Here is a 23,157-nt window from a genome sequence, read left to right on the forward strand (position 1 = left end):
CCAACAAAAGTAACACTAGAGTAAGCAATAGCAGCCCGAGCTCTTTAGCTGAAATCATTCTGACTTCATTTTTAGCCTACAGGGTGATGTTAGTTGTTACTAAGAAAAAAAAAAAGGAAAAAAAAAAAAGGTTGTAATGTGCTAGCTAAGTTACTAAGGCTCTAATGTGTATGCAAGACAAATTGTTGATAAAAAACCCTACATGTTGGTGAGAACAGCAGAAAAGGAGTCCCTTTCCAACATTACTACAAGTTAGGAACACTTGTTTTTTGTGTTTTTTTTTTTTTTCCTGAAGACAGGCACATAAAGGCATGCTGCAGTATGAAATACCTGTCAGCAATGCCAGCAGGAGGAGTTCCCATCCCCGGGTGACTTGAGTGACAGAGCATCATCCCTCAAGTGGCCACCTCTGTCGGCAGCAGGCTGCGGGGCTGAGGTAGGAATGGGCAGTCAGGGGTCACTTCACTGCTGAAGGAGGCAGAGGAGGTAACTACCCAAAGGTGGCTGCTAAAGTGGCGCACGGCCATGCTGCTCCTCACTTTGACTGATGTGCCTCCTTACAGCGCTCTGGCTTTGTAGAGCAGTCCTGCATACACGTGGATGTCTGTAGTCTGTATGTGGTCCAAGTGTGTTCCAGTGGAACAGCTGGGAGTGCAACACTGCTTGTCTGGCTGGCAGAATCTAGAATTGAGCCCTTAAAACAAAAATTAACGACTATCCCTTGGCGATGGCAGAGGGTCAGTGTGCAAAGTGAGTGATTTGGTAAAACTGTTGTAGCCCAGGAATTAAAAATCTATTTTAAAGCAAGTATCCTTGCAGAAAATTCCCACTTCTCAAATTATTATAAGATGCTTTCAGCTCTCCCAGGATGATATGATGGATGGCAAGAAAAGCAAATTAAACATACTGAATTTAAGCTGGTTTACTGCTTAACTGTGTCCTTTACTGGGTTTACTGTTTTTTATTTTAAGCTGCAAAAAGGGTTATTACCGTCTTAAAGCTGTGAGCTCTAGGCTCCAAATCCGTATAACATCATGCACAAGTAAATGGGACAGTTAACTGACAGACACTAACTTACTGCTGGAAGCTCACACGAGCTTCTGGCATTAAAATCCTGCCTGGGAAGGCACGGGCCAAATCCTGCCATCACCCGAGGCAAGCACGGTTTGAGCACAGCCCCCTGGGTTACAGGACGTGGTTATAGGGCCACTGCTCTGCACCCAAAGGGCACCTTGGCCTCTGGTGCTCGTCCGAGCAGTCGCAGTGTGACAGCCCCTCATGGCTGAAAAGAGGAAAGATGGAGTAGGGGGGTTTTGGTGGGAGATGGGGTCTCCCAGAGCAGTCTGACCCAAGTCATTCCCCCAAGGGCAGGCTGGGGTTGTAGGACTCCCTCCCGGCAGCCTCCTGACAGTGGGGACCGTCCACTCTGGCCTCAGAGGCCGTCTCTCCCTCCCTCATCTCCCCCATGCCAGGGCTCCTTTGTAGAGCGCTGCCAGACGTCTGCTGGCAGCTGCTCCCTCTCTGATCACTGCTCCGCTTGCCGTGCAGCAGGAGCCAGCAGTAACCTCGCACCACCTCAAGTGACATTAGTTAACCGTCCTTTTTTCCTCTCCGTGGCCGTCTCCGTGGCCCCCTGTCACCGTTGCGTGGGTTTGCTGTGGCACCAGGCTTCCTCCTTCCCCAGCAGGATGGAGCCACGGGGCAGGACCTGGGGCGGGGAGGACAGCGCAAGAAGCCTTTCCCCTGCTCTGCTTTGCTGACACATTTCTCCTTGCTCCCTACAAAGGCTCATTTTCTCAGGCTGATTTCAGAAGCAGTGGGAGATGCCGATGTGAAGCCAGCACTGTGAAAGCACGCTGAAACCTAGCTTAGACTTGGAGCCTGGCCTAGCCAGATCAGCAATAAAATTTTCAAAAAGAAAGAGGAAAAAAGCTATTTCCCATCACAGGAGCAGTGGGGTGTTTTCCATGGGAACAATGATGTTCTGGTTAAGTTCTAAGAACTTTTCTAATTATTAGGCAAAACCAATGTGAAAGCTGATGTCAGCAGGAAGAGCTGATGGGAGGAATTATAATTGTGTCTGGGGCCATATGAAAGCATTATACCATGTCTTGCTCCAGACTTTGCATGACTCATTTTCCTCCTGGTCAGGATCTTGTATTGAAGTGCAGACTGGCAGTTGTCTGGATCTTTCCTAATGCCAAAACTGCTGTTAAGTTGGTTTTGTTAGTGTTTTTTATTTTTATTTTATTTTATTTTTTTCCAGTGCCACTGCGAGAAGTACCATCAATAGAATGTCTTTGCTGCGGAGGGAGCATCAAGCAAAGCACCACGCTGCATGGGGCAGTAATTGCAACACTTGCTGCTGATTTATTGTCAGCAAGTTCTTTTGTGGAAGGAATCCTTACTCAGTTCCAGCCATAAAACTCCGCTGGTTTCAGGAGGAATTGTGGCGGCTTGCCACTTCTGACTGTCTGCCTCTGAGCATTTAGATCTTCATTGTATGTAGATTTTCTCTAGAAACCCATTTGCTGCTGAGACCTACATTAGACACCACAGCTTACAACTGTTCAAAATTGAAGTGTAATTTCCATCTGCAAAGCTGAGGTAACAGTTGTACCCCTCCCTGGATTAGAAAGCATTTTTTAAAAAGCAGATCCACCGAGTGATCTACCTCTTTCCTCCCCTTTCAGCTCATCGTAGCTCCCCGTGGTGTCACTGGCAAAGCACCGACTCCTTTCAGGTGGAGCTGGACTGGACTCCAGGGTACCCTGAAGAGCCAGTCACCAATTTAAATTTATTGATGTCGTCAACAGGTGAAACAGGTTATAAGACTGTGCAAATCTAAATTTTGTAGGAAGCAACCAAGCAAGCAGTTATGTTACAGAAAATGGGCAAAACCTGAGAATAATCCGACAGTTGTGTCAAGCACTTCTCGCTACAGTCTTCAAATCAGAGAGAAAAACCTTCAGCTACCTTGTGATCCGTGTCGTTCATGTCCATCAGTTCAGTCACCGCATCAGCAGCAGCCACGTTCATTCACAGCTGCGTGGTGCTTGCTGAATCCTTGTGCTGTCTTTCTGGTGCATAATCTAGAAGGCTTTGTTATATGTCAAGCCTGCTTAAATGTTCGTGCGCTTCAAATATTCAAATGCTTCTGTCACACCCACAGAGCACTGGCAGAGCTTCTCTGCCTCAAACCTCTCCTAGGCTGCTGTGGGAGAGGCTTGACTTTTTGGCCGTTGTGGGTGTTAAGTGCCTGCTCTTGAAGCCTGGGCTCAGCCCTGCTATGAGGTCTCCGTTCACACTTGAGCACAAATTTTCCCAGCCTCAGACATGTGGGTACTCAGAACTTCTCAGTTTGTGCATTCAGGAATATGTAATTACACAAAATCCACCAGCTTTGCGCAGGGTTTTAAAACACGATTGCTTTTTAGTTAGTAGAACAAAAATACACAAATTTACAAACAAGAAAAAATAAACACCAACAGAATACCTATATTTCCTGCCTCTGTTTCTTTACCATCATGGATGTTACTCAGAGTCCCGTAAGGTGATCAGGTTTTCTTTGCAGTTCTTTGAACCTGCAGTCTCTTTCAGCTCTGCATTTTGGCTTGAACCTCAGCTAAACCAGAATATGTGCACTGCAAAACATTCCCTTCTTCCTTTCTTCTGCTCCAAATTGTGTGTGTGTTGCTGCAAGTCTGTTTCCATTTCCCAAAGACTGATATATCTTGATTTACGTGTTTGGTTTTGGTAAGTTTCTCTGCTGCAAACAGCACTCCTCTGCACAAGGGCTGGAAGAAGTGACTCTTCTTGCTCTGTCACATCTTCTGATGATACCTCCTCAAGCAGATAAGCCTCTTTCCACCAGTCCTTCCTTTTTTATTTCCGATGCAAATTCATAAAACTGGAATTAAAATTCATCCTGCTGCAGCATGTGGTGGTTTCCCTCTCGACAGTTTTCTGAGTGAGAGCAGCAAGTGTGAAGGTGTTGAAAAGCAGCCTGCGGCGCGCCATGTCAGCTGTACTTCTCTCGCAGGAAACACTGCCGTAGTGAGATCAAAAACTGATATTAGCATGGTGTCCGGGGCAATGCTGCCTGTTCTTTTTGTTCCATTGGAGAACATGCTATTTTCTTGCTTCGTCGCTTCATCTGTAGCACGCTGGCTGTGGCAACTGTCATCGTTAAGGGATAGTCTATCATGCTTTTCAGTGGAAAATTGGATTCTTGACAAAATCATTTTGGTGGGAAATCTTCACTTTTTATCAAAAGTCATTCAACGAAAGAGATTTTTTTGCCTGAAACTTTTAGTAATTGTTTCTTTAGTGCATCGTTGTTGATTTTTATGGGACATAAGGACGAATGTGTTAATATTTTCTGTCTGTTTTTACAGCACTGACTCTTGTGGTTCTTCAGAATGCCATTCAAGTGCCAAAGAATGAGCAGAGGGCCAGTATCTATTTCACACTTGTATCAGGATAAATCCGTACTAGCGCCACGGAAGTCAGGGGAGTTTCTTTGTATGTATGTCAGTCTGTCCACGGGGCTTCTTGACTGCGGGAGCAGCGGGGGCAGAGCTCCCTCGTGGAGACACGGCTTGTATTGGCAGAAGAGCAGTAAGCTTTTGCCAATATACTTCAAACTAGTTTCTCGTACTGCATAAACTATGTCTGGATGAAAACTGGTTTCTGCTGACACTGCTTTTCTCAGGAGAAGAAGAATATCCATCCTCTGCCTGGGACAGTTAAATGAACAGGCACGTTATGTGCGGGCAGGAGCTCAGATGCAGAACCTGCTCCTGAAGGCCACATGGCAGCCCTGTAAAGCCTTTTTTTCTCTTGTTGCTCACTTGTGGTAAAACCAGGTAGCACCACGGCCTCCCCGCTGTTCCCCCCAGTGGGTACTTGGGTCAGAGCTGTAAAGGTGCGAGCAGATTTGGGAGGTAAGGCAATCCCCCCTGTGCTTTCCCTGTGGCTAGCTGGGTTCATCGCCGCGGCCTGCCAGCAGAACAGCAGTCTGTCTGCTGGGGGATAAGCCACAAAGCCCTGGAGGTGCTCCTGGCACCTTCTGAAGTGCAATCTAAGGTGCATGTCAGCACTGATTAAATGGAAGCTTTATAGGAGGCCGTTTGGGCCTTGATTATTTCAGAAGCACCAGTAGGCAGGGAAGTGGATCGCTTGAGCTGTCAGCTGGGTGATTTACTGTGACTCCTATAGGGAATAATGAAGGTTGTGATAAACTGCAGTGTAAGAAGCCGGTAAATAACTTTTATGGTGAGACTGTATTTGGAAACACTGAATAACGGCAACTGGTGTCACAGATCTTATTGAAAGGCGCTTTTCAGAGTTAGGTATTTAAATGGACCTGGTGGGACTAAGCTATCCCCGAGAACTCTGCTGCCATCAACAGAATGACCTTAGGCTTGATTGAAAAAAAGGAAATGCCATCTGTAACATTACATTTTTATTGAGAATATGAAACAATTAACTCATTTGGAGAAGAGGAGAAGATGTGTTTATGTTAATGCTGATTTATTATTTTATTGCTTCTATAACAAAACAAGACCTCCAAACCATAGCATCCACTTGTTTTTTTTTTTAATCTTGGCCTATTTATCATCAGTTCTTTTTATCACGAAGCCCACACAAATGAAGAGAGACATTTATTATGTTCTTTTATTTCACAGTGTATAATTCAAATCTGGAAATGCTGTTTTCCAGAAGAAATACACATTTATTTTTAATACTTTTCTATAATTTTATTTTCAATGCTTTATTTTAAGAAGTCATCACATTTGGATGTTTATTTTTATTGTTTTTAAATTCAGCCAACTCTCTAATGTCTAGTGGAAAAATAAATCTTACGTTCTAGTATTAGGTAGAATTAGATTAATGGATTCTTACTAAAAATTATACATGAGATTCCTTTTACGATTTCACGTGGCTTTCAGCCAACTTTCTTTGCTACTCTAGCAAAGTTTTCAGAGTAACTAACTGAAGTCACGCTGAAATGCCATTTGCTTTTGGCATGTTAGACCATGGATGCTATACACTGGACAGGTGCTTTTATTGACTGCAATTAGAATTTGGTTTGATGACAAAGTGTCCATACAATGTTCTCAGAAATTTCTATGCACAGATCATAGGGATCTCTTCTCTGCTTCCCTGTGCTTTGGTCACTTAGGGAGTGTAGGAAGCTGACATTTTAGTTACTTGGTAGCTGTACTGACTGGGATGCATCACTGTGACATGCTGACAGATTAAAAATCAGGAAAAATACTAATTTGTCAAAATTGAAATGATTCATAAAGCAGGATCCTTTTCCACTGCTCTCCTAACTCAGCCAAAGCATGGAGCTGCTTTGTCAGAATGTGCATGACAGGGTGTTTTGGCATTTTTGAAACAGAAATCTTTGTATTTTTACATTAGTTGAAGCTACTTCCTACTGTGAGGTTTCAGAAAATGGAGAGCAGAAAATTAAAGGAAAAAATAAATAAATAAATAGGAACAAAATGTTTTAAAATAATGACAATAAAGTGCCCCGAGTGACCTAACCTGAATGTTTTGTTCGGCTTCCAGTTTGACAAATTTCCTTGTTTTCCTTACTTGACTGCAGCACAGAGTGCAAAGCAATGACAAGGCAGGATCCTTCGATTAGTGCAGAGGTTCCTCTTGCTGTGCAACAAGCATGTGGAATTGGGATGTAGCAACTCATCCCAGAGGACTAGGACTTAGATTGGGGCCTTAGATTGTATTCTGACATTTCCAACAATTTTGTGAAGGAGCAAGTTTTGCCTCTCTATTCCTGCCTCCCTCGAACTACTGCAAATAATATTTTTCAATCAAATTAGCAAAAGGTTTTTCATATGTGCGTGAAGGGATTCAGATAGTGGTAGTACCTATATAATGTATATAAAAATAGAATAATAGAAGGTTAGAAAATGGGCAATTGCGGGCCTATTGTTCCTCATCTGTTCGCTTTGCAGGAACTGCCTGGTTTTGGTCTCCTCTGCTGCGTCTCTCCGTGGTGCTGGTGCTGTCTGTGGAGCCAGCCCCGTGCCTGACCAGCCGTGAGTTTCTGAGCTCCCTTCTCACCGCTGAGCCGGGTGAGGCGGCAGGTTTTGCCTCTGCCTGGGCTCAGAGCTGCTAGGTGGATGTACAACGTCCTGCAGAAAGATATGCTGCTCCTGCAGGGTGAGTGTACTCGCCAGCCCCAGAAAACCTGTACACAGGTAAAGTGATGTAGTTATCCACTACTCTGGGTTACGCTGTCATTCTGTATTAAGACAAATTAGTGTACTCGGAAGCAATCAGAAGTAATTACTCTTTAAGAAACAATAGGCGTCACTCTGTGGCTTCTATGTGACAGCTAAAGAACTTGGCTTCCTGTGAAAAACCCATACAGCTTAATCTTCTCGTGTCAGATCATATTTCCCTGTCTTCTCTCAGTAAATGTTTACATTGCTGCGGTAAAAGGGGCACTGTGTGATCTTGGCTAACAGGGGACTTGTGTGTTTAGAGATAGTAATGGGATCCAGTATCTTTCAGCTATCACTCTCAAGATGAACGCGAAGAGGGTTTGTAGGTTCAGAATAGCTCCACTGCAGGGGCTCGAGTGGTCCCACTCTTAGGAGGAAATCCCAATTCCACAAACCCAGCTCCTGCTGTTACGTGAGCTGACACCGCGACAAAACAGTGACAGGAAACGAAATGATAGGAAATGAGCACAGAGCCCCGGCTGTTCTTTTGCTCTCCAGGTAAGACTATGAATGATGCCTCAGCTGGTTCACCTTAGGAGTGTAAATATTTGCACTGAATCCTACTTTTGCCACCCCTACTGCTGCATTTCCATCCCCATCACCTGCCTGTCATTTTCAGATGTTCCCTTAAAGATCAAACCCTTTCTGAGAGCTCCTGTGGGATCTTTGAACTGTCAGAGAAATTTGAAGTCAGTGTGTGAGTAAACCCCATTTTTCACATTCTCTGGGAGGAAACGTGGGATTCGTCTCAGTGAAGACAGTGCCAAATAGTGGTGGATTGAGATCCAGGTGAGCTCCACAATTGTAGTGGTTGTCAAGTGTGCTTCTTTCTTAGGTAGGTAAACTTCAGATCCTGGCAAATGCCATTATCTCTGTACTTCCTTTTTATTAAACTGTTTGCTCTCACCACTGATGCTGCCCACAGAGGGTTGTTTCAGCCTTTTGTAACTTATATTTGTGGTAGCTTGTGGAAAAGGAAGACTGAGTAACAACAGAGTGGTCCTGTGGTTAAAGCAGTTAGGTAGTGTGTAGGAAGTCTGGGTTCAGCTCCTGGCTTTGTTGTGGATGTGCTCTGTAATTGAATACACGGTTGCTGTTCACCTCAGTTCTCCTTCCATCAGATATAACCATCAGAAGGTGATTGTGAGGATGTATTAGCTGGTGAGAGATTGAAATATTGCGTGTTATTGGGAATGTGGAGGTAAAATAGCGATAAGCCAGTCGAATGCTGTTCCGTAATTGGGTTTTGCTGTATCTGTGAGAACTAGCAGTGAGACAAGACTTTTAGGGAGAGTATCTGTCATCAGACTAAACTTAGTTGACCTTTATTGGTCTCCAGTAGATAGTACAACTCTCAAGAAACTTTGTTTTCCTTGATTTCTTCATGATGAGGGTGGTGTAGCACTGGAACAGCCAAAGAGGCTGCGAAATCTCCATCTTTGGGCATTTTTAAGATGCAGCCAGCCCAAGCCATGGTTGACCCCGTCTGATGTTGGCAGTAGTCCTGCTTTGAACGGGTTGGTAGGCTGGGGATCTCCAGAGGTCTCCCTCCAACCACTGTTTCTGCGATTCTGTGATTCTAATGATCTTTGTCTTACATGGAAGTACCAGTTATTTTAGGAAATATCAGTATCTTTGAGCAGTCAAAGCAAACAAGATAACAGTTTATTATCATTTATTACTAGTACTAAGTGAGTATTCTAAAAAAGGCAAACACTTGTATAGCCTTGCTTTCTGTCTCTCTCAAAGCAAAATTAAGGGTAGACATTATATTTGATATAGTATTCACTATTCAAATTACTTTTTATATTTTATCTATTGGTTATATGTATTACCTAATGCTTAATTTGATAACTGCATACTTTTATCACTTCAGTATAGTAATACCGAGACAAAATATGTTCAAACATTAACTTTACAATCTTGTTGCAAAATACAGCTTACATGAGTGACTTACGAGGATACTTGAGGCTGAAATATCTTCTTTACCTACAGACATTTCAAAATAACACATATATGCTCTACAGAGTTAACAGCTGTTACTATTCCACTAATGGGAAGTATTTACTCTTTCTTATGTTGAAGATAAAGCGTTACGCACTTCTGTCTTAAGCTCAAGGTCCGTGTAGTCCAATCTCTATAACAGAAACCAGCAGAACTTAATTAGTCCTCGCAAAGCTCAGAGTGACTTGTGCGTATCCTCCTCTAGCTATTAGCACTAAAAGCTCTCCCATAAAGCACAAAAACTGTAGTGTAGTAATAACATGAGGTTCTCATTTTATATTTTTATGTTTACTACTTGTTACTATTTCATGTACATGAAATGATATAAAAAGATAGTGTGCATGCATATTTACAAGAGCGCACGATGTAATGAATTCTGCATGTTCTATTAATGAGCTCTTAAATCCGGGTTTTGTCTGTGGAGGAAAATCGATGCATTTGCATCCGTCATTTTGTCCTGATGCTTATATGAAAAGGGCATGAATGACAAGTGCCAGGAATTAGGGAAATGAACGACACTGAAAGTCAAGATGCTGAGTGGGTGTTTGGTTGTCTCAGCTTATTCTTCCTGTCATCTTACATCGTACATCCACATGAAATACCTGCATTCTCCACTACTACCGTTTTTGTCCTGAAAAGAAATGTAATAACTGTAATACAATGTGGTTTTTTTTTCCTTTGATGTTAATCTGATAATTTCTTTTGAAGCACAAAGACTGGCTTGTTACTCTGCAATGCGTGTGCTGGGAGAAAGTGGAAGGAACCTCACCTCGCCCAGCCGTCCCTGCTGGGTACTGACAGGGTGCCTCCAGTGGGTGCGAGAGAAGAGGAGCAATGACAGTGACATTTTGCCTGATATTTTGGGAGCTCCAGAGCTGACTGTGTGAGCTGCCATAGCACAAGCTCCAGCACCATGACTCCCAGGTGGATTTGTTTCATCTGCTTCAGGCTGGTAATGCACCACCCGTGGGACCCTGTCATCAGCTTTTCCCTCAGCTCCTAGAACTCATGCAGTGCACGCTGCTGGCCTGTGAAGTACCCAGCGGAGGGCATTTTCCTTGGGTATGTAGATCCCCAAGGAGGGATAGAGGGCTGTGACCAAGACCTATTACGGGGTTGAATTGAGATTCAGCCAAGGCCAGTCACCTGTGGGTTGCCTTACGTACTGTGGCTGGGTGCTGTGGCTGGGCTGCAGGAGGCAGCAGTGTCCTCCCTCATACAGCCTGCTGTCAGCATGGGGCAGGGGAGGACAATCTTTGGCAAAGAGGTGGAAGACCAAGCAGAGGTACCATGTCATAATAGTAATAGACTCCATTCTTTTACCATGGGTTCTCCCCCAACCACCTTTTTTTTTTTAACGGTGAATTCGGTAGACTGATCCCAGTTTCAAGAGGCAGGCAGCAGTGCAGGGTACTATGCCTGCTAGAGCAACTTGGGCTGGCTCTGGAAGGACTTCTGAACACAGAAACCCGAGTTACTCTGTTCTGTAGAGGTCCTTGCACCGTGCTTTCTGCCACGATATCCAAAGGCTGTGGTTTCAGCAGCAGAGCTAACAGCTGCCTCGTGTCATTTGCTGTCTTGTTCTCTGCCCAGGCAGGGAGTAGAGCAGCTTGTTTCAGCAGGGACTGTCTGTCTAAATGTGTACTCTGCTCTGTGTTTATGTTGGAAAAAGAAAGATCAAAGCGTGTGCTTTGAGCTAAAAATGGAGGCTGTGTGATTAGGGACCTCATCTCACTCCCGGTCACATACATATGTACATGTATGTCCACGTATGCGCCCATGCCCTTCATCGCCACTGGAACCCAGGGTGGGAGACATTGCTCTGAAATCAGGCTGTTCCTTTAGATGGAGACGTCTCTCCGAAAATGAGGCTGTTCCTTTAGGTGGCCATCAGAGGTCAGGGCTGCCTTTGCAGGGAAGTAGACTTAACCTTATCTGTGACTAATTAGTTTTCTGTTTGCAATGAGGAGAGACTCAAGATCAGCTGATGATAGTGAGCCTGTTGAGTCAGAACAAAGCCCTGTCCAGCCTGGTGTCCTGTCTCGGAGAGTGCTGGTACTGGAAGGGCAAGAAAAGAGCATAAAAGGGGACACAAAGACCGGAATACTTTTTCTGATGTGTCTTTCCAGCTTCTGGTGTACTGCATGGAGGCAATTCCTGAGCTCCAGGCTGCATCTGGACTGCCGTATTTAATGGCTGTCAGTGGATTCCTTGAATTTATCTAATTTTTTTAACCCATTTATTCCTTTGGACTCTGTAACACTGACCTCCACATTCCAGTACCCATTGTGTAAAAAGTGTTGCCTTTTTTTTAGGCACGCTTTCAGATAATTTTATTGGGTGTTATAAAGATCAAAGAGTAATTATTCCCTGTTTGCTTTCTCCATTCTGCTCCTTGTTAAATATCTCAATCACATCCAAGCTTAGCTGTCTGATAAGGGATCGAGTCCTTGCCTATGACACCCCTTCAGTTTTAGGAGCCATTTGGTACCTCTGATGCTCTTGCTGCCTCTCTTAACTCTACCTTTTTGAGATGGCATGACCAGAATCACATGCACTGCTCGAGACATGGGCACACCAGGGACTGACAAAATTGCAGAGTGATGTTTTCCATTTTGTTGTCTCTTCCTTTCCCATTTGTCCTTAGCATTGTGCGGGAGTTAACAAGCAGCTCTATTGTTAGAAGAGTCTACAGGGAGAGCCTCACAGGCTCCTCCTGGAGGAAGGATGCGGGTAACAGGACATGATTTATCTGTTTAATTTATGTTGGACTGTTTGATTTTGCAAAATTAACTTCCTCCCTGAAGAAGGATGTCAGATGAAATTTTCAGTTGAAAGGTGCAAGGGGAGAGCGAGAGATTAGCGTTCATAGCAGTGCAAAGCTGCGTGCTTTGATCCTTCTTCATACTTGCTGCTCAGCTCCACTGCGTATCTTGCCTACGGGACAAAGTTTGGGGGCAGGACTGGGGAGACTGCCTTATCCAGAAACTGCCAGCCAGATTGTTTCCCTTGGATCAGGCCCTATCTCGGCAGTTATGTCCTTGGCTTTTCACATGCAAAAGAAGCACTTTATTAAAAGAAACTGAATACTTCCCAGAGTCTGACGGCTTGCATTTTGAACTATCACCCCTAACAAGGGACCTTAAAACTGACCCCGAGACGTTAATTTAACCATTACAATTCCATTAGTCTAATTTGTCATGAAACATCTTTAACTAATTACCTGCATTTGTAAGTTAGTCCACATGTCATGAGATAAGAAGTCAAGTGTAGTCATAGGTCACTGCTCTCGGCTGCCATCACATAACACAGACCCTAGATGAAAGGGAATTTAGACTTGATAGGAGGAATCTAAATGACAGCTACTCAGTCAGTAAAGGCAGTCGTGGCTGTAACGTAAAAATTGGACCGCTGTTTTAGAAGGGGTGTTTTGGAACGGAGGGGGCATGCCCTCATTAGCAGAATTAGGGCTCGGCAGACAGAGAGCATAATGCGTTCCCTATGAGCGTTTGTCTTGAAGGTGGCAATTTGATAAATACAGGTCCCCACTAAAACCATTTGCTAAATGTGGTAGACAATAGTATCAAACATTTACGACTGAATTTAGAACCGTCCCTTTTCAAAGAGACCTGATTATGTCCTAACTGTTGCTTTAAAAAGCTCATTTGGGAGTTGCTGTTGGTTTCCTTACATGACAAATGCCGAAACAGAGGGAAAGACCAATTAGGAGTCTGATTAAAGGTTGCTCATGCCTTTCATTGAGTATTATGTTTGGATTCAGCTCCCTATTACTCGTTGGAAATCTGCCCGTGAGTTTATAGCGGGAGCTCCAGCGTGCTGCGTGCCACAAACACTTCTCTCACTCAGATTTAGGCAACCGTAAACTTCCCCTCATTTCTCTTGTTCCTGTGCCCGTAACGTTCCCCTAGAGACCCGATGAAGAGAAGGATATGGTATATGATTAAAGCAAGACAAAGCATTCGGAAAATTTCCTCGCTCTTGTTTCTGCTCCCTTTTACACCAAGAGAGGGGGTGCAGAGGGAGGTGGTTGAGAGAGGGTCCCCCCACTGGAGTGTTATCGTCACATCGCTGGCTGCCTGCGCTGGGCGTGAGGAGTAATTAAATCCCAGCCTTCCCCACCCCTCCATCCCTTAGCTGATCCTTACAGACAGCAAATGCAATTGAATTCCTCACTTCCATCACTCATTTGATCAATACAAAGGGCCAGGACGACACAGCTCTGCCGGTCCGGCCAGCCCTACCTTTGTAGTCCCTAAGTACAGGCTCTGTCCGAGCCATAAATCACAGCTCCTCTAAATTAGAGAGGCTGCCAACACATCAGAGGGCTGGAGCAGGAGCTCCCTGTGATCACAGCAGGGAGGGGAGGATAAGGAAGGCCCTGACCAAGCTGTCTTTGCTCTAGTCAGGAGCTTTATTCAAACAGCAAGGAACAGAGTGGGCCTGGGAGCCTCTGTGCTCCTCTCACGGGCATCAGCCTGCTGCCGTGGCTCAGCAGCGTTCTGGTGTTACCTGCCGGCCCCAGGAAAAGCTGAAATCCTCTTTGTGCAAGCTGTAAGGCAGTCTCTGAGATTAGAAGGAAACTTCTGGTGCTTTATTGCTGCAGACTTTATACCTTCCTCCAAATGCCTTTCTTGGCATCCCTGTGCAGAGGAGGGGGTGACTGGTTTGTGCCCCCCCCTTAGCACCAGCCAGCACTGGGTGTGCTCAGTCTGCAGAGAGGAAAAGCGACTGCCTCGCCGGGCTGCCCCCAGCCCCTGCCACATGGCAGCAACAGCCCTATGCTTTCATGCGATGTGGTATGAACACGGTGGCGTTCCTTCCTTTCCTATGTTCCTCTGTTACTCTTCCACCAATATTCCTCCAGGTCTTTAAACGTAAATGAATCTTCAGGTCTGCAGATCTTTAGCCTGTCGGTGATGGGCATAAGGTATCTCCCAGTCTGAAATGAAAAATCACAGACAATCCATCCTTTCGATCTCCTGCTTTTATCCTAAGCTGATAAGAGAGGCCCTCCTGTGCTTGTCAGCTTTGCATTCTTGGTGTGCGCTGCATAGCTGGGTATTGCAGATTAAAGGTGAAGAGTTGAACATGGAAAAAAAGCAGGAGTGAAGCAACTGTTTAATGGGATAGAGAGGCTTTCCTCTTGAAAACTGCTTATCCATATCCTGTCTGCTGGTAATTGCACAGAGTATTTTCTTTATGGAGCATGTTAGCACTGTTTTCACAATTTAATATATTTTACCCTCTTACAGGATCATCTTTTCACCTTGGTAACATTAAATCATTCTTTACACAGATTGTAAAAAAAAAAAAAAAAAAAAAGTCACCCACCACATTTTTTCAAGCTGTTTAGTTCTGCCCTGTGCATCTTTTGTCTTTTAATTACAAGTGTTCATGTATGCTGAGGAGTCAAAGCTGAGATGGTCTCAATCTGTCCCTAAGGTTAAGCCCATGCAGTTCCAGGTTTGGAAGCTCTTTTCCACCCAAGCCTGTCTCAAGCTGTAACACAACCTCTGAGGTTACAAATCCAGATATTGTGGAACTCACAATGCTAGGATGTGCTGTGCTGACACAATCAAACCTTGGAAATACGAGGTTTTGGCAGTTGTTTTGGCTTAGTCATGTCACTGTAGGTCTGTCTGTCTTTCTGCTAGAGTTATTTTCATTTTTTTTTGCAACCTCCTCCATGTGCCTTGCTCTGTTTTTCAGGTAGATCTTTGCCTCCTAGCGCCTTTAAGAGTCTCAGGTGCGACGGTGGCACCACCGGATCCCATGGCTCGCTGATGTTTTCATGTGCTGGGATTCACCTCCAGGAAGAGATCTAAGAAAGCATCGTTAAAAATCTGCATAAGCTTATGGGAGCCAGAACATATGGGAGCAGAAAGTTGACTGGAAAATGGCTCACGTATGTATGCTGCCACTGCCTATACCGCTGTCTTTGTTGGTCCCTGGAGAGGTGCTGGGAGAGTACAACAGTTGCTGACAGTGAAAAGCAAGAGAAGAGAAGGGATGCATTTATCAGGGAAAGATGCAGTCATGACTCTGGCTTGGCATGATAAACAGCATGCGCTGCTCAGAGATCTGATTGCAGACAGGTCAAATTCCCCTGCTCTCTCCCCTGCTTGCTCCTGGATTCCGCAGCGACTGATGCGAACCAGCCTGGTTCTGTGTCCCCTCCTCACAGCTGGGGTCTGCGGGGCTGCAGTGAGCTTGGGAGCAGGGACAGTTTGGGGTTGGGAAGAGACTGAACTGGGATTTTTCTGATGCCAAAAGTTCCTGATCTCATTGGTATAGATAATGTCAGTGTTTATAGATGTATAAATGATTATGGGGGTGGAGAAATGGGGGGATCCTTTATAGGGACTAGGAGGGGTCTGCGGTGAGGTGGGGGCTTCTGAAATGGTAGAGGCTTGGGAGTGTGCTCAGGAGAAGATGGCAGCACTGGCTTGAAACATGTCACAGTCTGGAGCAAGTAAGGTTGCTGGGTTTAAGGTCTAGGACAGAAGAGAGAGAATGTGTCTCACAAGGGATTGAAGGAGCGTATTTTGGGGATATTCGAGCAACTGTCCCTCCCCCGTCCTGTGCACTTGGTTGCACATGACAGTCAGTTTTCCTGATGGAAATGCGGTGGCTTTGTTTTCTGCCCCACCTTCACCTCCTTGCCTTTTTACTTGTCCGCACAGTATTATATATCCTGTGGCATCATACAATTAAAATAGATGATTATGCAGATGCAAATGAATCCCTGCGGAAACCTAGCACATGGACAAAACACCACGAGCAAGTTCTAACTGATTATGCAGCTACAGAGAAGATTCTTTTTAAAATTAAAAATACTTTTACATTTTTTTCATCTTTTTTAATGCTAACAACTGAACATTTTCCTCTCCAGGTAAAATCTGAAATAGATGAAAGAGAGAAAGGAGCACAGAGTTACTTAGGGAAGTACAGGCTGTAGCTTTCTGGGCTCCAAAGAGCACAAAATCTTTCCACCCATTTGCAACACCCCTCGCCACTGCATGCAGACTCCAAACCCGCTACGCACTTGGCTTCGCTATCTGTGACTCCCACTCCCTTTTTTAATATTGTGAATTTTCTCTCCAGACCCCCAAAATATTTTGGCCCTGCAAGTGCGCTGGATTTTTCATTAATGTGCAAATTCCTTCTTTTATTCCATTTCTGCACTGCTGCCTTCGGTTCGTGATTTCTGTTCCTCTGTGGCCTCAGCGAATGCATGCTGTGGCCTGAACGGGGGCGGTTTTCTCTGCAGTTTCAGTGAAACGCAGCTGTGTGTTGCAGGCACAGATAACGATGGTGGAGGGACTGCAGCCCTCTCACTAGCACCATTTCTTGTTATGTAGAGGAGAAGAGGTACTGCTTTTCCTTCTCCATCATCAATCTGTTTTTATTCAGCATTTGCAGTTGCCAGGATGTGATGCTAACACTACTGATGTTTCCTCATCCCAAGGCTTGATGGATACATTTGGTGCCCCCGTTAACCTCTCTCCATTCTCAGTAACACCTTTGTGATGATTTTTCCTTTCCAAGCCACAGTTACCTTACAAGCCTTTGCAGCAGTAAATCCAGCCTCTTTTGACTCCTTTCCCAAAGGTGTTGAGTTCTAAAAGGGGAAAACTTGTTGAGGATATTTTCCATTGATATCAGTGGATCCAGAATTTCTTGTTTCTTATCTACAGTGCTCTTCATTCCTTCTCCATTGCTTTCAGCAGGGAGGGCCAGATTCTGCTCACAGAATATAACCATCATTTCTAAGGGAAGTAAGAAAGAAAAGAAAGAATCTGAAGCAAAGCTATCAGTCTCAGGATACAAATCAGGTGGAGCTGCCTTGACACTTGTGCTGCCAATTAAAGGACAGCATGTTATGTAAAGAGCAATACAGAGGCTTCTCTAAGAGGGAGCTTGCAGCATAGCAGGAGATGCCGTGTGTATGGAAGAACCAAGGATCAGCTGCTGCCTGAAGCAGAGACTGTGCAGACAGCATCTTTGACAGCATTCCTCAGAGCAACATCCAGAACTCTGGCAGACCATAGCACAACTTTTCTACCTCATTATGTGCTGAGAAACAACTGGTTTCTACTCATTAGACACTAATCAAGGTCACCCCTTTGTTGCTGAATGCTCTCCATTCACTACACTGTTGGCAGGAGGGCTCGCTCTGCTCCTGTGTGCTCAGGAAAGAAAAAACCACACACACAAAAATAAAAGGACAAGAAATCCTTTGGTCAACCATCTGTTGGAGCACAGGCTGCGGACACAGTGCAGATACAAACGCCTGGATGCATTTTGCAGGTGTGCCCTGTGACCCATCTTTCCATGGAGGAATTCAGTGGGAAAACAGATTGCACTAGACTGTTCCTGCAACCGCAGTTAATCGCGCCTTTTCTATATTACTGCTACAGGATTAACACAAACATTGCTCCTATTTTCAGGCTTATCAAAGGCAGCAGCACATCTCTCTAATCTCCTATTTCCCTGCTCTCTTTAAAGTGTTGAAATGAATGGAGCGCTGATGAGCAGGGATGTGGTGCCAGCAGGGATGGTGTCATTTAATGCCTCGCTATTTATGCTATTTAATGCCTGTGTGGCTTTATGTGTCCTGAGTGACTTGCTAGCCATCTGGCACCCTCCACCCTTTCACAGGGCAGACGGAGGTGTAGACAGCATCTTCATTTGTCTCCGATCCAGAGTGACCAGCAGCAATGAAACAGCATAGTTCCGATGTGCCTGTTTCAGCATAGCCTGCACCTGCTGTCACTGAAGGATGAAGCTTGGAGGCCGTGATCTGGCGACCCTTGCTACCAGGCAGTTTGGATGCGGATGAGCTATAGGCACACACCTATATTTCTCCTGAATTGGTTGGCACGTGCAACCTGAATTTTATTTCTGGCTGTGAAAGGCCTAACAGTATCTGATCCACAGGAGCACCTGTTTGTACAGAGTTAACTTGTCAAAAGCTTTTAGGGAAGCTGGAATCAGCAGAATTGTATGTATCACATCAGCTTCTTGTCCTAAGAGCCCTACAGCTGGATTTACAGTGCCATTGAATCACAGCCTGAATCTTTAGCTTTAGTACTTTCACTAATCACAAATAGTTGGGTTGTGTCCTCCAATCTACTAGGAAGTGGGCTGAGATCCACCCTACTGTTTTCACACCACTGTCAGCTGGCGTTAACTTTCAGTCATTTCTCTTTTGATGCCAGACTGAAATCAGTGACCTAGAAGTAAAATACTCTGTATTTTGTTAGCAAGCAGTCCCTGGAGTTGTGCAGTCTATGGGCATGTTTTCTCAGCTAGCTCTTTTGTATATCTTGCAATTGTGGCAATTCTACTGTAATTACCACCAGGCCTCTTTGGTAGCAGAATTTATTATTTCCTTTCCGCTTTCTCCTATGTATTTCTGCTTGGATCACAGTGAATTAAGGACTTCCTTTAATTTTTGAGGGATCATGATATCCTACTCTAAAGCATTCATTTTCAACAATGACATCCTGAGAGGTTGTTTTACAGATTCACTGATATTTTTGCAAGGAGGGCAAACTGGATTCTGTCTGTTTGGCACTTACTGCGCTGTCTGTTAGCGGTACAGCTGTGGGATCTGACCCTGAAAGTGCTGAAGCCTGTGAGAGTATTTGCAGAAGTAAGGACTAGTCATGTGTGGGGCATTTTCACAATCAGCCTTCATGTTTATTCGGAGCACTTGCGGACAGTGCTGATAGTCTGTGGGGAGGTGCTGGCTGCCCTTTCCAGCGATATTGCTGAAGGTTCGCTTTACTCATTGTTTTATGGAAGTTTCCAGTTCACGTTGTGACTTTAATGCAGGCTGTTAATATGAGTAAGTTATATCACCATGTTTTTTTTTTTTTGGCATTCAGATTCAAGGTCAGATCCAGTGGGCCAATTTATGGGAGTATCTAATGAATTGCCAGCATCCCAGGAAGTACACAATTTGAAATTAGAAGCAGCACCACCTTATTACCGTGATAGTCAATTGCAAGGGAAAGTGCAGTGGAAGTAAGGACAGGGTAATGTAACATGTGAGTGGAATAGCACTCAATCCGTGTATTATGGAATTGTCATTCTCTGCCACGGTTCAGCATAAATGGACTAATCTTCAGTTTGAAAATGAGGAGAGCTTGACTGTTAAAGAATAGGTCATTTGGCTTCTGGCAACAGTCGAAGTTGCTGTAATATTAGCTGTAAGAACTTGTGCATTCTTAGTAGGGAGATAAAAATGATTAAATTGCACTACTTGCTTCTCTGTCTTCTGAAGTAATTCGTATTTGGATTTGTCTAAGCATTTGCATAATTCCTAAGGCCATTCCTATTCAGAAATGCATTTCAACTTGTGCTTAAACTTAAGCAAGCGCTGAAGTTCTGTTCAGTTCCTGGGGCTTAAACTTTGCTGAACAAGGTATTGGCCAGTAGCTTCCAACGTGTCAGGCACTTCTGAGATTGCTGTGATATAGCAAAGGAAAGTTTGCTGTGCTCGTTGTATTATGGGCTGAATATTCTTTCGTGACTCAGTAAGGTTACGGGTGAACATCTTGGAGCCCTAGAGAGGATCATTTTCAATAGAGTCCTCTGTTAGAAATCCAAGAGCCAGAGAGCTGGGGTCACGGCTCCCAAGAGTTTTATGGACTCTGCAAAACTGGCAGTCACACTGGCTGCCTTCCTTCCGCTGGGTCCTTCCTCAAAAGGAATGAGCGGAGCCAAGGGGAAGGTTTTGTTGGGCTCCTTGGGATGTGGAGTTCTGCAGGCCAAATTCTGTTCTGAATTATGTTTTATTATTGCAGAGTAACTTAACTTTGGTAGGGCCAAGCCAGGTGGTAGCCATTGTCGATGCAAATTGTAGTACAGTTAAAAAAATTTTGAAAAATTCCAGTATTTCCATATGTATTTCTGTCCAAGCTTGGGAGGAGGGTGGAGAAGAACCTCAATATGCTGAATTTCTTTCTTTTGTGGGTATGGGGAGCTCAAAACATATTGCTTGGCATTATCAAGCTATTATGTGTCAGTTGAGTTTAGCATCAGAACGTGTCAGCCACTGCAGTTCCACTGCTTCAGGAGGATGTGTGTGGGAACTGGAAATTTTAAACTAGGGTTGACCCCAATCAAAAATGAAATGTTCGGTTACAGCTTTTTAAAGAAAATACAATGAAACAATTGACTTTTTTTTTTTTTTCCGTTGGAGAAAATCATTTTCAAACATTTGGTAGAAAATCCTCCACAGAATAGACTTATGGCCTGAAGTCTTGTTCACAGTAAAACTGGTGGGAATTTTGCTGTTAACTTTCATGTAGCCTGAATTTCACTGAGGTTTCTGTTGCAGCAGGAGGGATAGCGTGGCCCTTTATCTGGAGGCATTAGTGTAGCTTCAAAGCCTCTTGGCCCACTTAAGAAATGAAAAGCATTCTTATATATCTCATTGATTTGTCAGAGGTCTTGGTCCACTGAAAGTAACGCAGTTTTTGTCTCTATCCCAGGGAGCCACAAGGAGCTTAATCTATATTTGTTAAAATGAAGACCTGTAGCATGTTCTTCTAACGCACCAGTAGCAGGAGAAAGGGCAAATGTCCAGGTTAGTGCTCTATTTCGCTGGGCTCTGTTCAGAACATTGCTGTAAAATGTTTGCTCTGCGAAGAGGAATCACCGCAGGTTCCAGATGTAGGTGTTTACAGTGGGACCGTATTTCTGTTTTAATGTAGTGCTGTGCATCATGCTGTCGCTGTTTGCCTGATCCCTGTGTATGAGATGATTCACCTGCTGCAGAATTTTTCTGTCTGTATAGCAGATTTTATTAACCCCCAGAGAGGCTTGTTTGGAAGCTGATTTTCCATCCCAGACTGGGGTCCCGCTATTAACAATCTTTCGTGAGTAAGGAGTGGTTCGTTTCATTGCTTTGTTACCTCTTAACCTGGGACAAGGGCATCAACAGTCATGAGAGTGGGAAGAGAAAGGGCTGGAAGAATCAGAGGAGAGGAGGAAATAAATGCTTCTAAGGGAAAAGGAGTTTTCAGTGAGCAATTATCATCTGGAAATTTGCTAAGAGGCTTTTGCAATGCTTTTTATAAGCAACATTAAATGTAATTTTAGTTAATTCTGGACTTAACCTGCCCACTCATCCTTGGATTTAGGGCTCACTCAAAGCAATTTACCAGTTTTGCACTTCAAGCCAATCTGTACCTGTTTTACCAGCAGGTTTCGCTGCACTGAGGACAGTGACACAAAAAAGCAGTACTTTTCAGGGAAGAAATGGTTCCTAGGAGGGGCCTAACAGCAGAGTTTGAAAAGCACCGTGTTCCCAAAGAAGGGCCAAGTTTTTCAGAAGGGCTGAACACCAAGCACTCCTGCTGTGACAGATGGCTGAGTATTTCAAAAGATCATGCCATTAAAGCTGGCTGGAAATTGTCTATTCTCTTGTTTTTGACAGGAACTTGGGTTTTGTATTAAAAATAATAATGGTGCAGAACGGGCAGATTTCCTTTCAGCATTCTATTTTTATGTGAGCGTTTTAATTGTTTTGGTCAGGGAAACTCTCCCTCCCGTGGTACATTCCTTTGCAGCTTGCTGTGCTTGGAGAGACATGTGGTAGCAGCCCTGCAGAGAGGGGCTTGGGGGTGCTGATGGATGAAAAGCTCAACATGAGCTGGCAACGTGCGCTTGCAGCCCAGAAAGCCAACCGTGTTCTGGGCTGCCTCAGAAGAAGTGTAGCTAGCAGATCGAGGGAAGTGATTCTCCTTCTCTGCTCCCGCGAGGCCCTACCTGGAGTGCTGCGTTCAGCTCTGGGGCCCCCAGCACGAGAAAGGCACAAACATGCTGGAAAGCTGGGGAGGGACTCTCTATCAGGGGGTGTTTGGTGAGAGAACAAGGGAGAATGGCTTTAAACTAAAGGAGGGTAGGTTTAGATTGGACATAAGGAAGAAATTCTTCACTCAGAGGGTGGTGAGGCACTGGAACAGGTTCCCCAAAGAAGCTGTGGATGCCCCATCCCTGAAATGTTTAAGGCCAGGCTGGACGGGGCTTTGAGCAAGCTGATCTGGTGGGAGGTGTCCCTGCCCATGGCAGGGGGTTGGAGCAAGTTGACCTTTAAGGTCCCTTCCAACCCAAACCATTCAGTGATAAATGCTTCTGAAAGTCTGATCACCTGTCCTGGCACCTCAATGGCAAGAAGCTTCTCTGAAGCTCTAGCCAAACACAAGTACACCGTGATGTGGTGGACAGAACACCGCAGTGTGCTACTTCCCATTCACGTTTTCTTGGGTAAGTTCCCATTTCAGTTTTCCAGAGTGGGGTAAGGTTTGAAATACTTGATTTGGAATCCCGAGCACGTGAACTTCAGTGGGTGAATGCCCGTACTTCTGGCTATTCTCATTCAGGATTGGGTGTGCTTGGCCCTCTGGAAGTGCGCCTGTGTTCGTATGTGTCTGCGTACTCAGAAAATGTGTCTGGGAACTTGAGACTGTTTCTCAAAATCTGTGCTTTAAGATTTCCTTGGTTTAACTTTCTGATCTGTAGACTGGAAGTAATTTTCTATCCTCAGCAAAGGACTTACAAATATCAGTGTTTATGCATGCAACTTTGGAGAAGCAGAAATACAAGAAATTCCTTCTTTTCCATTGAATGTCTTGGAGCTCTTTTAAACTGCTAATTAATTGAGCAATCATAATGATGCACCCGTGGGGATGAAGGGGGAGGAATAATTTACAGGTGGGAGAAATGAGGCATGAATGACTTCCTAGCCTTACCTGTGCCATGCCGTTAGTCTGTGTCAGATCCAGACAAATACCTTCTGTCCTGTCTCCTTTTTCATCTGTGATAAGTGGCTGGGAACATCAGCTTCCTCCCCTCT

At 44.6% G+C, this 23,157-nt stretch overlaps 1 protein-coding gene across 1 annotated transcript in view; it reads left to right on the forward strand.

Moving 5' to 3' along the window:
* Positions 1 to 23,157, forward strand: part of SENP5 (SUMO specific peptidase 5) — a 174,902-nt gene that overhangs the window by 85,578 nt on the left and 66,167 nt on the right. Inside the window, exons 5-6 of the mRNA XM_080604317.1 lie at positions 14,997 to 15,192; positions 20,792 to 20,886. The gene's annotated coding sequence lies outside the window, so the exon portion shown is untranslated. The remainder of the gene's footprint in view (positions 1 to 14,996; positions 15,193 to 20,791; positions 20,887 to 23,157) is intronic.

This window comes from Anser brachyrhynchus, assembly GCF_964034855.1.
Source record: "Anser brachyrhynchus genome assembly, chromosome: 9".
NCBI lineage: Eukaryota > Metazoa > Chordata > Aves > Anseriformes > Anatidae > Anser > Anser brachyrhynchus.